Source organism: Bemisia tabaci, chromosome 1 (genome assembly GCF_918797505.1).
Source record: "Bemisia tabaci chromosome 1, PGI_BMITA_v3".
Lineage (NCBI taxonomy): Eukaryota > Metazoa > Arthropoda > Insecta > Hemiptera > Aleyrodidae > Bemisia > Bemisia tabaci.
The window spans coordinates 77,630,399-77,645,313 of record NC_092793.1 but is presented as its reverse complement, the minus strand read 5'-3'; the positions used below and the strand labels follow the sequence as shown (position 1 = coordinate 77,645,313).

The window sequence follows — 14,915 nt, the reverse complement described above, 5'->3', positions numbered from 1 at the left end:
ATCAGGTATTCGCAAGTATCGCAAATTGCAGGTGTCTGAAATTTGATGGATCTTATTTATGAATGGAAACCATTCCGGCCCAGTTCGATTACCTCCTGTTAAGGATTTCGTCTTTTCTCGGACGATGACGAAGGAGCGTATCTTCATTCCAAGGTTGCAAAAGTGACTCCAGCAACTCGAATTTTTACAAGAATGTACCTGTGCAATTTTTTCCCCGAAATTGGTCTGATTTTTGCATGTGATCGGAGGAAATATTAGTGAAATTTTCAGTTAAAAATGTTCGAAGCTAACCGGGTAAAATTACAATTTGCGGGGGAAATTTGGCAACAATGAAATGAAATCAAGTTTTTTCGCCAGGGTAGCGACGATTCATCCTCCCCGGGTAGTGTGCGCCACACGTTCCTAAAAATCTGGCTATGGCGCCAAAAAATTGGGAAGGCTGGGCCATAGTGGTGCCTGAATAAGTTAACGCACGCACCCATTCGATTTTTTTCAAATTCGTTATCGCGAAGCAGCTGTAGCGCATGATGCGTAAACGCAAAGTGTTTTTTAGGGACCTAACAATTGGGCTTTTCCCCCATTGTGACTCCTGCAATTTTAGAGGGAAGGCAGAACCTTGCTCTGGGCACCTGTTGAATTTTAACTGTCGGACGAGATAGATCTGAAATGTCTCACATGAACCGAATATGTCGTCTGGATTATAAAATGCATCATACAAGCCCTAAAGTTTCCCAAAAAGAGTTAAAAGTTTGGCTTGTACAAGAGATTTTAATTTGTATAACCAGCCCTCATCTCGGTGAAAGAGGATTTACATATTGAACAATTGCTAGGTAGGTTACGGCAGAATGACTCAATTTTGTTAAAATGCACATGCTTGAGAAATGCCGCCCTATATGAAGTCGCAAGGCGACAATTTTTCTTACCATCAAATATTCCTGAAATCTCCGCATCAGAACAAAAAGCGCGTAAAAAGTGTCTACTACTAATATCAACTCGTCCAGCACTTTCATATTAAACATTTTTCTCCCTCTCGTCTCTCGCATTACATTTTCCGTTGTCAACTCAAGACTTTTTTCTATCGAATTCAACTCAGAGTAAATAGCCAATTTCTAACAGTGTAACCGACAGTGCTTTTATTCTTACCATCAAGCAACAAACCCACCTAAGTAATTTTAACATTATCACTTATTGGTAGCAGTGCCGCTACATATTATTCGGCGTGGCTGTATCATTTATTTCAAAGAGTCCACGGAACACCACTACTTTGATTATCATAACCGTAAATCGTTCTTTCAATCGGTGGGCGCGAGAATAAATCGATTATGGAGGAATTCTGCACTCTGTCGGACGATGTTCAACTCGGAGGATGCTGCCAAGGGACCTCATCTCTCCTCCCTCCTCGCCCCTCTCTCGTCCACAGGGAAAAGTTGTCGATTGGAAGTTTGCAGAAATGGGCGTGCTCGCACATAAATAAGTATGGTTGCGGCCGGTGCACCAGGCCTTTAATTCGAACGCCCTTTGGCTCTGGAAATCTATTTCCATTTTTAGAAGAGGGGCCTTCCAGGGATCGGAGAATAATACGCTCTCTGTGCCTTTAACTCGGAACATGTTTTCATTTTCAGTCGGGCTGGAACCGTTTGTTTTAATCGTTCAATTAGCTGGTGTAGTATCTCTCTATTATGAATTGGACTACATTTCGCAATAAGGAACTACTATTTTCGGCTCGCTTGTAAGCAACTTGTGTGCCATTAGTTTTCCAGTGCAGATACATGCTTTTGTAGACGAGTCAAAAATGGTAGTTCCCATTGCAAAATTTAATCCTCACCATGAGGTGAAGCATCATGTGTGCCCTACAGGTCTGTGTTCGAAAAATCGGCCGACCTAGCTCATTGTCAGACCGAAAAAAATTGTTAAAAATACCTATTTGTTTTGAACTTTTATCAACAATTTTTTCGATTAAAAGAAAAACTTTTCCTATTCCAAAGGAAACTATTTTGAGTTGGATAATATGTTTTCGAATCAAATAAAAGGGTTTTTTTTTCAATTGAAAGGAGAGAAATTAAAATTCTCATTGATGATAAAATTTCAATTTTTCCGAGTATATTCAATGTACAGAACGTGAAACAGCCGTGAAACAGCCAGTGCAAAAAAATTGCTTTTCCCTCCCAGGAACGCGGAAATGCTCTTACTTATAGTATAATCTCAGAGCTCTAGTATTAGGATTATTGGCCCTTCTCGCAAATTGAAAACACTGTTTTCCTCCCTTTAATTACGTTATAAATCAGCGATTCTGATATCGTATCGATTAGTTTGCATGCATTTAAATAGACGAAGTCCAATGTTGCCAACTTGCAAAGTCCGTCCGTGGCTCCTTTGAATATTGATGCTTTCTCTTGAAGTTGAATTAACGGTAGCTCTCTGGAGTATCTTGTATTAACGGAGTCGTATTAAAGATCAGCTCAATCTGATCAGAATCAGCATTTTTATCGTTCAGTCATTGTTTGAGGACTCGAGTTGAATGGAAATATTGATAACCGACTTCACAGTGCTCGAACAAAGCCAAAACGTATCCAGAATGTTTGATAAATGAATGGCAGTGTCAGGTGTTTCTTCCATTTTTTGTCCGCCAGGCGAGAGAGTTTGCATCCGCATTTATCAGGATCGATATTTTCGATTTTTGTTCTCCGGGAGTCGATCCATTGCTTTTTATGTAGCTTATTCGAAAGGTTTACTTGTTTGCCCTAGTTTTCTGCCCTCCTTTCCCTTCCCGAAACGCCCAAATTAAGAATTAAACAATTTCAGCCCGTGCATTTCCTCTTCAGATCAATTATGGTGTTGAGTATACTAATGAACATGTTCTGTCAATTGACTTTTTCTGGTCAGCTCTTTTTTCAATGATGTCCACACTTGTTCAGCTGGGTTTTTCAGTTTCTCCTGCTTGAAGGTGAATGCATTTTAGGGTCGGTTTAAGTGTTCTATTCTGCCGTGATGAGGCTAAGAAAGAATGCCTTATGAGCCTCCAGGCGTTGCCAAATCTCCCCTGACAAATCGCGAATTTTCCGAAAAATGTGTAAATGTTTTTCTTCCGATTTTTCAGAGAATTTTGTTTGTAATTTGATTTAAAGTGTCCTAAAATTTAAGGCCAAATATTTATAAAGTTCTTTAAAAATGATTATTTCTAAGAAGCAGTTTGGCAACATTTGAATGCTCATACGGCGTTTTTCCTCAGCACGGCAATAGTCGTCGTTTCTGATCATCGATGACGTTCGTCAGCGGGTCTATTCAGACTAAGGAAATAATAACTAGTTCCACGCTAGAACTAGTTTAGAAATTCACGTGACAGTGGTGAGAGGCATGACTCAAAATAAATGAATGAATCAGGTTCACGTGCAAATGATCGCGTCGATGCTGTAACACGATTTTGTCCGTCCCAACTTCAAAGAGTCTGCAAGTTTGGATGATGCTCAAGCAGGTGGATCAATAGATGGAAATCGGAAAGTCAGTGACGAGAAGCGGAATGATGAAAATCCGTTCGAACAGACAGCGGAACCGGGGGAATAACAGAAAAATCATGATTCAATGAACTATTCTCTTGGGGTTTTTGACACCTTTGCTCAGAGTGCGCACTCAGCATGATATCAAGGAAAACGACTCGCAGAAAATTTTTCACCGTGAATCATGTAACCGCTCCGAACGTATAGGGGATTTTGTTTGTCGCATGACATTAGAGTGCTTGGTGTTGAGGATGTTATGACGGCATGAAAAATTATTTGAATTTTTTCAAATTCTTAAGCCCCTTAAACAGGGAATACCTCCATGTATTTGAGTGTCTTTAAATTTTCAAATTTCACGATGATTTCACCTATGACCTCTTTAAATTTTCCAAATTTTTCACGATGATTTCACGTATGACCTATATTTTTCCCTTTCGCTTTTGAGACCCTCCAAAAGTCTAAAAGCGTCATCAGTTGGCATGATCTTTTGCCTCTTCTCCAATAGGTACCAGAGAATAAAAGTATGGAAAGAGGACTCTTCCACTTTGGAGGCAAATTTAAAGGCATTCAGGAATTTTCTGTATATCTTTGAAAGTTCTCAGAAGATCCTTGAATGTGCATATGGAAATCTGGTATGATACGTATTTCAGGTCAAACCATTAAACGTCTGAAAATTTGCTTTTTTCTATCAAGAGTTGAGGAAAGATTCACAGCGTTGTCACGATCAGGGAGAACCGAGAAATACCGGGAAAATTACGGTAGTGCCAGAAAAATTACGAGAGTGTCAGGGAAAATTGTTACATGGCCTTTATTTTCTTTCTGGAATGTGTTAGACGTTTCGGACGACAGATTTTCCGATCGGATGTACGGATTCGGAAACGGCGTCTTTCCAACCATCCTGCGTAACCTCGGTTGTCAAGGAATTACACCAAAATCCCTCAAAGAAACCAGGGAAATGCCGGAAAATTTTATCGTCTCAAGTCGTCGGCAACCCTGTCATGACAATTGAACGTAGACAGTTACACATGCATACCATCTGATGCAATTAGAACTTGGAGAGGGGAACTTCCGGACCAATGTGCAAATTGAATTTGCAGCCCATAAACAGTATTAGCGATTGCCGTTTCTGCGGTCCGTCGACTAGCAGATTGTGGGAGGTGTCTCGGTGTGTAATTGGAATGGCCAAACAGCGAGGAGGAGTGTTAATGCAGATTGCGTAAGCAGCTCAAGAAAGGGAACGGAGTTTTTAACGACATTATCGCGTCACGTAATTTATAGACAACCCCTGGCTTGAAATTTTGACCCGTGCTCATGAGCAACTTCGAGAGCTTTGGAAGTTCGCCCAGTGGCACCACCGTTTGTCTTGCAAACTTGCACAGCAGAAATAGTTCTCAAATCCCTGCTCTACTATGCAAAAGCTCCATTTAACAAGATATGGTTGGAGTGACAAAATTGGGGCGTTATTTCTGCTGGGTGGAGTTTGCCGAGTTGCTGCCCGATGACGTAGATAATCCGACGACAACGCTGCCGTGCTAAGGAAGAACGTCGTATGAACATTCGAGAGTTGCCAAATTTTCCTTGATTGTACATGTATTTTTGACGCAATTTAAGCTTATTTTGCCTTGAAATTTTCAGATATTTTAGATTGAATTGCGTACAAAATTGACTAAAAACTTTGGATAAAAAGATGTACAATTTTTCCGGTAAATTGTGTTTTTATCGAAGGAAATTTGGCAACATCTGAGGTCTCATGCGGCGTTCTTCCTTAGCACGGCAGAACGGGCCATATTTTGCTCGCATGACGATGAGCTTCGGTGCCTATCGATGCCCGTGTGGTGGTGGTTCTCATCAACATGCAAACCGTTGCTCTCTACCCAACGCCCATCGCCCGTTGTCTGCTGCAGTCCTTTATCGCAGCTTGTCACATCGTCTCGGCTGTAGGGCTTTCGTAGAAAGAGTATAGACACTAGGTCTCGAAAAGACCGCTAGGGATAAAAAACAAACGGGAAAGCTCTAATACGTTCGTATTGGAGAAGCGCTCAGCTTTCCATGTATGCGAATGTTGGCGGGTTGAAATGCAAAAGCGCTCCCTGTCGGCTGAGCGCTTAGAAGATTGAAGTGGCCCTAGATAGGGGAGATAGGGGGAGTTTTTGCCAGCCTTTGATGGTTATCATCCCCCGCATTCGTTGGTAACTTTGTTGTGGTAGGGTTGTATACCAAGAAGAATTTTTTAAGGAAAATGCACGAAATTGGTTTCAAAACTGAGAAGATACGTTCTTATTAAATTAAAAAATTAAACACTAAAAGTGGCCCGAAACTGTATGCAACAAGGTGGAGAAATGGCAAACTGCCTGAGCTGAACACTGTCCCCCCCCTCAGTTTCATACTGTTGCGCATTAGAGTTCTAAAAAATTTATTTTTGACTCTAATTTTACTTTTTGGTATCTCTTGGCTTTGTTTACCCGCGAAATGGTGTGGACCCAGCACCATTTCTCCACCTTGTTCTTATTAAAGTTCACTGTCGTACTACTTTTGCCTACTGTCGTAAGCAAATAAAATCTCAAATATTGTAAATAATTTCCATATCACTTTTTGGACCCTAACTGCTCCACAAAGCCAAAGATGGCCGAGCCAATGAAAAAAAAAAAAAATCTTCTCGAAGAATAATTTATAATTTCTTTAATTAAGATATCTGGCTCACTGCTTGACTTTGAACGGTATCAGTATAAATCTCCCAGATGTATGAAATCAGAAAGCGGATCGAGATGGCGGTGATGCGTTGCTTAAAATTCTGATCCTCTTTCCCCGCGGTTCTCAAACGCGGAGCCGAGGCTGATCGGCAAAAGCGCCTTCAAAATAGAGGGGTAGGCCAAAAACCAACCATCATGCTCGAATAGTTATCTACTTGGCGCCTTGGCTTTTTAATGCTCCTCGATGTGCTGTGCCCTTGTTGTGTTGTCACTTGTGACAACGGATGCCTGCAGGAAATCTGTCACATCTACGGCGGAAAAAAAAATTCTCTTAACAAATCGGTGTGCCTATTTGGACCTTTTGGCCTTTGATTGTGCGTTGCCAGAGACACATCTTTCTGTTACATTAACACGATGTCCTATTTCATCCTGATTTTTATAAAGCAAAAACTTTGAGTGATCCCGGCTACAATGCTGCATTGCCGGTGAAATAACCTCTCGAATCTTAAAACAAAACGTGGAAAAAACCACTGTTAAACGAACGTGGAAAAACATTGTTAAACGAGTAAAACTCCCTCCGATACTGTAAAGCCATGAGGAAACCTCGGGAACTCCGAACCCAAAGCTTGAGCTGCAATAATTGGCATGCATGAAGGTGAATCATTGAAGAGGGTGTTTTGTGATTCTGGGCGACATTCCTGACGTCACGTTTCGGTGACAGAAGCCAATTCGGTGATGGTCGCCGTCCGTGTGGGCACGGCCGTGAGACGTTTAACATTTTCGGCGTTTCCAAATAACAAGGAGACAGCGGCAGACAGTTCTTAAACACGACCCAAAGACGTCACAGCCACGTCTGCGCCAATACTCAATATTGTCCGTTCGGTAATGAAGTTCAGATCGGAATCAAACTGTGCACGTACGCATTTGACAAAATGTCCGATTGATAATCGGTTCTCGACGTATCTGTATCGGTAGAAAAACGAAGGGGGAAAAACGGGAAAGAAGGCCAGAATACATAATTTAAAAAAAACCGAGACGTTCCGACTCAAAACTGAGTCATTTTCAGTCGGAAATGTTACAATAAACAATGAAAAACCTGAGCCCCACATGGTGGTGGCCGGGATCTGAGAAAAAAATCTATCTGTATCTGTACTCAATTTAAAAAAAGATCCTAACACAGGGCATTTTCAAGAAATGCTTTATCGCTCTGAAACATCCGAGCTCCATTTCTTAATGTTTGGTGTAACACGATCAATTTCTAACTCCTAAAACACCACCCGATGACCGATGTATACGAGTTACAAGATGTGCTTTGCTGGGTTTAAAAAAGTCGCGAAGACTGGATGATCCACGTTAATGTACCAACGTCTAGACAACGCTTCCTGCAAACGTTCGGAAGTTTTGAATAGAACACCCATATAGCAGGATAGGTCCGAACCACCGATGGAATTGTGTGTGTGCATACGGATGAATGGCTAATAATTAGTAGGAGGGAAATCTCCATTCTCGTGTCTCAAAAGCCTTTGCATGACAAATCCGCGCCAGATCTAACTCGGACGCAGAAATCGCCACTCTTGTCTACAGTTATTGTTTATTTTTTCATCTTTTTTTCTTTTTCTTTTTTTCTTCTTTTTCCGGCTGTTTTTATCGCATACTTCATTCCAAGCGAGCTTCTCCCTGGCGCCGGAAGCCTAACGACCGGATGCTGTCAAAACGAAAGCGAAATGGCAAACGTGTCGCAGACAAAACGACTCGACAATAATGGCAACGCGCGTGCCGGAGTCAACACTCACCACTGAGCCTCGTAACTCTCAGTGGTAGTATCGTGTCCAAAAGCGGTTTTTGGATCGCGAAGTAGGTATCGCAACCCCTTTATCTCGCGTCCGCCAAAGAATGCAAGAAATGCAGGATGCAAAACCGAAAAACGTAACCGAGGGGTCCCCTCGCCGCTCGGCCCGCGCATTGTATTCGCATTCTTGTTGTTCTTCGCCTGGTTTTCTCCGTCGCCGAATGCCGGCATCGCTGATAGTCTCGGAAACATCGCGGGAAATTTCGCGAATTTCGGCGACTGGATTTGAGTCATTGTTCGACCGGATTCACCTTTTGCGCGCTCGCCCAACGGAATTGTATCGATCTCCTTGCAGAGTTTAGGGTACCCAGCGAAAATCTGGATAGGGAGGGAAAGTCAGGGAATCTACAGGGACCTGAAAAAGTCGGGGAAAGTCAGGGATTTTCACGAAAAGCGCAGCGGGTTTAGCAACTTCTGCCGGTGTCATCCGAGAGAGCGCGAACAACTTCCTAGTGGCCATTTTGAAAGTTGGCAACACTGTTTTTCCTCTATTTAAATCCATTTAAAATATCGATTTTAGGCGAGGAAAGCTGCTTCACCAAGAATCGATTGTTTTGCATGCATTGAGATGGAGGAAAAACGTTGTTGCTAACTTTCAAGGGTCGCCCCTGGAACTCCCGAGTATCTGTTTCCATAATTTAAAACTCAAGAACTGCAATTTAAAACGTACAGCACACGCAAAGCTCCAAAGACGAACAAAGCAGGTGGAGAACTGTTACTGTCTCATAACTGTCAACAAGAAAATGTGGAAACCCCGGAAGTATAAGTTTCCACCTGTCGCTAAAAGCTCATTGAAAAGTCTCTGTTGCCTTTGATCTCGCATTATTACCACAAGCCTTATGGTACCCTAAAATTTCATTTTTTGTCTCAATGCGTTTTACCGAGCCGATTCATCACCAGAAATGGATCAGAAATAAAACTAAATCTTCTTCCTCTCCCTCTTGAGATATTACGATTTCACTGTTTACCACTTGATTCGCCCTCTAATTCTTTTCTTTTCTTTCTGTTACAGGTAAGTTTCTAACTCATGTCAAACCATATGCACTGTTTTTGGGTAAGTTTATCTCTGTAACAACGTATCTCCGAGCCAAGGACACGCCCGGAATACGAAGGGACTCGGCACCGGATTTTTGAGATTTTTTTATATGATGTCCCTTGCAATCCTCTGAGTAATATGAGCTTTTAAAATCAAGCTTTCCTTGTGCCCGTCTCGGGGAATGAACCCACTCTATTCAAGTTTTGGAGATGTGCGATTGAGTTTTGAATGTTCCTACTTAAACAAAGTCAATTTTCATCTTTTGTCTCAGTTTGTTTTAAAGGTATATCTCGCAGATTTTCATTATTTATATGGTTATCAATTGGAAACAGTCCCTAGACAGTCCCGTTTATGTAGAAAAAGCGCAAAGCGGGTCTTAAAGGGTGTGAAGCGCTCTCAGATGGTTCAGCCGCACAGCGACCATGGGGCGCATCCCCCAGTAATTCTTTACGGCGCAACTACAACTGTGCATTTTCCATTTTCCATCAAGACTAGTAGGATTCCGCTCACGTCTTCGCGCTCTCCAAGTCGACGCTCGGCACTTTTTCCATCCCGTTGAAAATCCTTCCGATACCCATCGTCATATTTCGAAGATGAACTTAACTTTAATCGTCCGACGGCGTGTTGCAAAAGAGCCATTAGAATTTTCCAGACGTTGCAGAACGTCCAACGCCGAGCAGATCCAATACGTTGCCATACGTCACGCGAACCATGCCTTCATCGGTGATTTCGTCATCGATCGTAGAGAGTTCCCGGCTGATTTATCGCTTCGCAGCCGTGATGCATGCGCTTTTAAGCCACGTCTCCACAGGCCGTGCGCGACGACAAGTCGGCCGCGCCACCGCGCACAGGTGCAACGATTTTCAATCCGTCTATTGTTGATTGTAAGGGCGCTTCGCGTCGCCTACGTCAGTAAGGGCGGAAAAATTTAAAATCATTGTACCCGGTAAAGAGAGGTCGACTAGGCGCGGCCATTTTGGCGTCGCGTGCCACCTGTGGAACCGTGGCTTTGAATTGACGCAGGACAGACTAGGAGGCGTTCGCCGTTGCTCTCGAGCGGAGTGGAGCGCGCCGTACACGGAGACCCTTTCAAGGATTTTCGTCGCTGGTCAGTTATGTCAGCGGCATTTGCATTTTAATCATTTCCATCGTGCGTGATATCATATCCAATGTTGTTCCGTCGCGTGTTTTGTTCCATGTTAGTCTCGCTTTTCGTGTGTTTCTGGGTTTTTTTTTTATTATTTTACGACCAGTTTTTACTGGTTCGATCGATGTAGGGCCCGTTGATCTAGCGTCAAGTGGACGGAGAAATTTTATTTTAATGAGCTGAGAAATGAATCCTTTTTTATGCCCCTCCTCCATCGTGGGTATACTAATCAACCCACTCCAGCGGGCCAATTATTGAAATTTTGTGTTTGTCTGGCGGACCTTTAAACTGCGGATCGTGATTGGTCGAATCTGTCTTATCGTTCCTTTGTCTTGCCTTTGTCAAGTGGAATAGACGACATACTGTCGGGAACTCAAGAGATGCCTTTAGCTTGTCGTGAATTTCTCTTGACAAAGACATGACAAAGCAGTGACAAGGCATAGCCGACCAATCACAATCCGCCGTTTAATCTTTGTCCACTCGACAAACACAAAATTTCAGTAATCAGCCCGCAGTGTATTTTTCGATTGCGAATTGTTATCAACTGAGAGACTCTTCAAAGGTAAAATCAGAAGACAATCTCAAATTTAGGGTGTTAACTGATCGAAAAAACCGGAAAAGTCGAGGAAAGTTAGATAGATGCCATGAAAGAGGCCCGGGGAAAGTCAGGTAGAGTAAGTGGATAATCGGAGTATTGAGGTACCATCTATTCCGAGTACCGAGCCTTAATCCTTCTCCAATTGTTATCAGCCGCATTTATTCACTACCAGGAGGTTCTGTCTTTTCTGTTTTCAGTTTACTGTGCATGAGTTTAGTTCCTTCCCCTAGTATTGGACCCACGCAAGAAATCGTTCCGATCGTTAATGCACCCATTAAAAGTCAATTGTGACGTAAAAAGCTATCAAGTCACCAATTTAACTGACGTTAAGTATACTCAATACCCAAGCGCGAATCTGGGTTCACACCCGCACCGGTGATGTACCGACAACAGGGTGTCTAGAATCAGGATTTTTTCGATTTTCCTGATTCTATCAGGATTTGAGGTTAATCAGGATCAGAATAAGGGAGTTACGTGTGTCTATGGTTGGCTGCCACCTTTTTCGTTTGGAGGCTTTCCAGTGTTGTCGAGTTTAGACTTTGTCCGGAGGTGGCTACCGCCACCCATGATTCAATTCCGATTTCATCAGGATTTGAGGAAAAATCGGTCGTGAAATCAGGATTTGAGAAAAGCCGGCCGTCCGATCGGATTATTTTCATCGAGCTATTCTTGTGAAGTTACATTTGCCTAATTTTTCCTCGCCAAAAAGCAGGATTTGATCAGGACATGGAAAAATTATGAAATCAGGATTTAGCAGTCAAAAATCAGGAAAAATCAGGATTTCCCAAAATGAAAAAAAAACCTAGACAACCTAGACAATGTCGCACGATAGTGCAAACAATTCATGGTGTAAAAGTCCGAATTTCTTGGGCGTTAACAAAATTTAACGGCCTTATCTTCGAATCCAGGGCGCTGGCCCTACTTCCCCAGTTCAGCGGTAACGCCCCCGCATATGGCGTTATTTTTAGGTACAATTATCAGCTTTTGGTGGATTGTGGGGTATTTTTAACAGCGGCCATTCCGTCGGCTCTAAGTGAGACTTTAAACAAGGGAATGGCGTGAGAGCCGGGCGTTTAAGTCATTATGTTATTGCCGCTAAACTGTTTGCCGAGCCATCCTCAGCACGGCTCCCGGAACTCGGCTGCTTATCTCGGCTCTTATTAGATTGTGTAATTCATCGCTGACAGTCGAGAGCTAGGCGTTACAATTAGACCACTCGTGAGTCATAGTGCTAGCTTTCTTTTTCCGTGCTTTGATCTCCACGTTTCGCACCTCGCTATGATGGGTCAGTCCAGGTAAAAATCATTGACCCCTGTAATTTCAACCCGCGGGCTAAAAAAATCCCACCTTCCATATCGGGATAGAATCTCATTATTTTTAACATTGTACCGATTGAAATATAACATGGGCACCACCCAGTTCTCAGAACAAGAGATATGGCTTTTTTTCAAATCGGGCAGTTGAAAATTGGTCGCTGTTGTCATTTTGCGCTGCGTCTTTCAGTGTCCCGGCCGAATTGACCATGCCTTACATACGAACTGAAATATCACCGTCAACCGAACCTGCAAAAGTTTGTTCTTTTGTCAACGAATTCGCGTTGATATAATGATTTCCGCGGAAGGAAAGGAACGGTAATTGTTACCGTGCCATTTACTCGTAAGTTCAAGAAAAGTTCAAGAAATGAAATAAAGGAGCGGTAAACAAGCGGGGAAGCTTTAATGCGATTGTATTATAGGAGCGCTCCGTTGTTTTCCATGTAGGCGCGTTCTCACGTTCCTCGAAGAAGATGAGCATCGTTGAGATGAAAGAACTCGCTCACCATTTAACTATTAATTTTGAGAAAATTGCACTTTCGCTAAAAAGTAATTTAGAAAAACGATTATTGTCTTCCGCGTGACATCAGACGCATTCAATGAAGGCATCGTAGATTAATCTATTCTAAATATGTTAGGTCCCTCCCCTGTATCTCGTTGTTGAGCTGGTGCGCCATTTGAACGCATTGCCACTAGTAGGTATACCAGATTTCTGGAGGCACGTTGAAATCAAAAAGCGCCTCCTATCGGCTGAGCGCTTCAAAGACTTTGCATTGATTGATTTAGTGTCTACGTCATGTAATATCGAACCCTTGGTTCAAATTTGAACAAACACAGAACATTGTTTCTGATTCGCGCACTTTGCACCATGGTGGCAAAATGCCTCCAAGTGTTTTTTACAATCGATAGTTCTAATATCAAATGAGTATTTAGTTGATTTATGACAGGTCAATGACTAAATTTTAATGAATTAGTACAATCAACTCGTGAAGAATTTCCACATGAGGTTACGTTAGTTTGTTTTGGTTTGAACCAAGAGTTCGATATTATATCGAATGACGCAGTCACTAAATCAGTCTATCGAGCATGAGAGGACAAAATATCATGCGAGACGAGTTAGTTTGTTGTGGCGTTCGCCACTGGATGCTTAGGCGATAAGTAATGGCAAAAAGGCGGTATCAAGTCATGGACAAACGGCAGCTCTGAAAATAACTTTGAGTTACGACTCACGATGCAGGAGGGACTCGTAACGTATAATCTGCGTCCATCTTCGGACTCGCGGATGGGCTCCGTAACGAAACACGTTGTCCACCCGGTGGTGTGCACTGTGGAGGCAGCAGGCAGCAGGAACACCTCGATGGGCCCAAATGAAGCGAGCACGTGGATGTGTTGACCGGACGAAATAGATGATTGCTCCATTGATTGTCTCTGATTGGTCTGGGAGGCCAGTTAACAACGTTGTTGAACACGTGAATTTACCGCCCGTCGTTTATGGAGTTCGTAGTGCTTCGAAAAGGCCTTGGATACACTTGAAATTTTCCCCCAATTCCGAGTCCTCTTCGAAAATCCATGAATTTTGATGTTTAATCAAATGCTCGTGAAACCACTAGAATTCCGCACCTTTTCAAGCTTTATTATTTTTAATTTTTACTCTCCAAAGGAATCTGAAGGACCTTAAGTACGTCATTCATTCATGTCTTTTGTACAAGCATCCAAGAATAGTCGTTTATAGGATAAGGGAACTTCCTAATTTCAGGGGTGCAGAGTGTTCACGAACCAACGACCAATCGGTCGTTCGCGAAATGCGTAGGCAGTTGGAAAATTCCTCCTAGGCTGGGACCTTGAATAGAATGATGGATGATCTAAAATGTATCACGCTTCGATCAAAATACGCCCCAATTTTGCGCACAATTTCCAAAGATGTGTATGCGCGCTGGCTCTACGTATTTCCAAATATAGTGTACGCATCTCGGAAATCAGTGGGATTCGCGAGTCAGGAGCCGAAAGCAATACTAAAAGTCGAAAAGTTGGATGCGGAGTGAAACATGTGATACAACTATTTCGACTTCTAAGTAGGTAAAATTGCATATCCATGAAATGAAGGAGAACTTGAATCCTTTTGGTTGACTCAGAGACTTCGACGCATGAGTAGAAAAGTTGGATTCGGAGCAGAACATGTGATACAACTATTTCAACTTCCAAGTAGGTAAAATTGCATATCCACGAAATGAAGGAGAACTTAAGTCATTTTGGTTGACTCACGATCAGAGACTTTGACGCATGAGTAGAAAAGTTGGATACGGAGTGAAACATGTGATACAACTATTTCGACTTCCAAGTAGGTAAAATTGCATATCCACGAAATTAAGGAGAACATAAATCATTTTGGTTGACTCAGAGACTGACGCGTGAGTAGAAAAGTCGGAAGGGGCGAAATACGTGATACAAATATTTTGACCTCCAAGACGATAAAATTGCATAGCCACAAATTTAAGGAGACCGCGGTGCATGTTCTGCACCATCTCAATTATTCGGTTCGTCAAATTCAACTTTCAGTTCGTGTAACTAACGTTCTGTTCGTAAAACCGAAGAGTTGACTTACGCTTATAAGTTTCTCGAACTGAGTCGCTTAAAAAGTATCGTCCGTGAAGGGAGTCATTTTCGTGTCGAGAGCCTAGAAAACTCGAGTTTTTGCGTCTCGTCGAAGGAGCACAGCTTCTGATTCATTAGATGAGACAATAAGAGAGGAATCTCGGTTGAGTCATGAACCGATCTGAAGACGTGCGTA

The 14,915-nt window shown here is 42.5% G+C and overlaps 1 protein-coding gene across 2 annotated transcripts in view; it reads left to right on the top strand.

Annotated features, from left to right (window-relative positions):
• Positions 1-14,915, top strand: part of Src42A (Tyrosine-protein kinase Src42A) — a 125,613-nt gene that overhangs the window by 69,821 nt on the left and 40,877 nt on the right. The gene's annotated exons all lie outside the window — the stretch shown is intronic.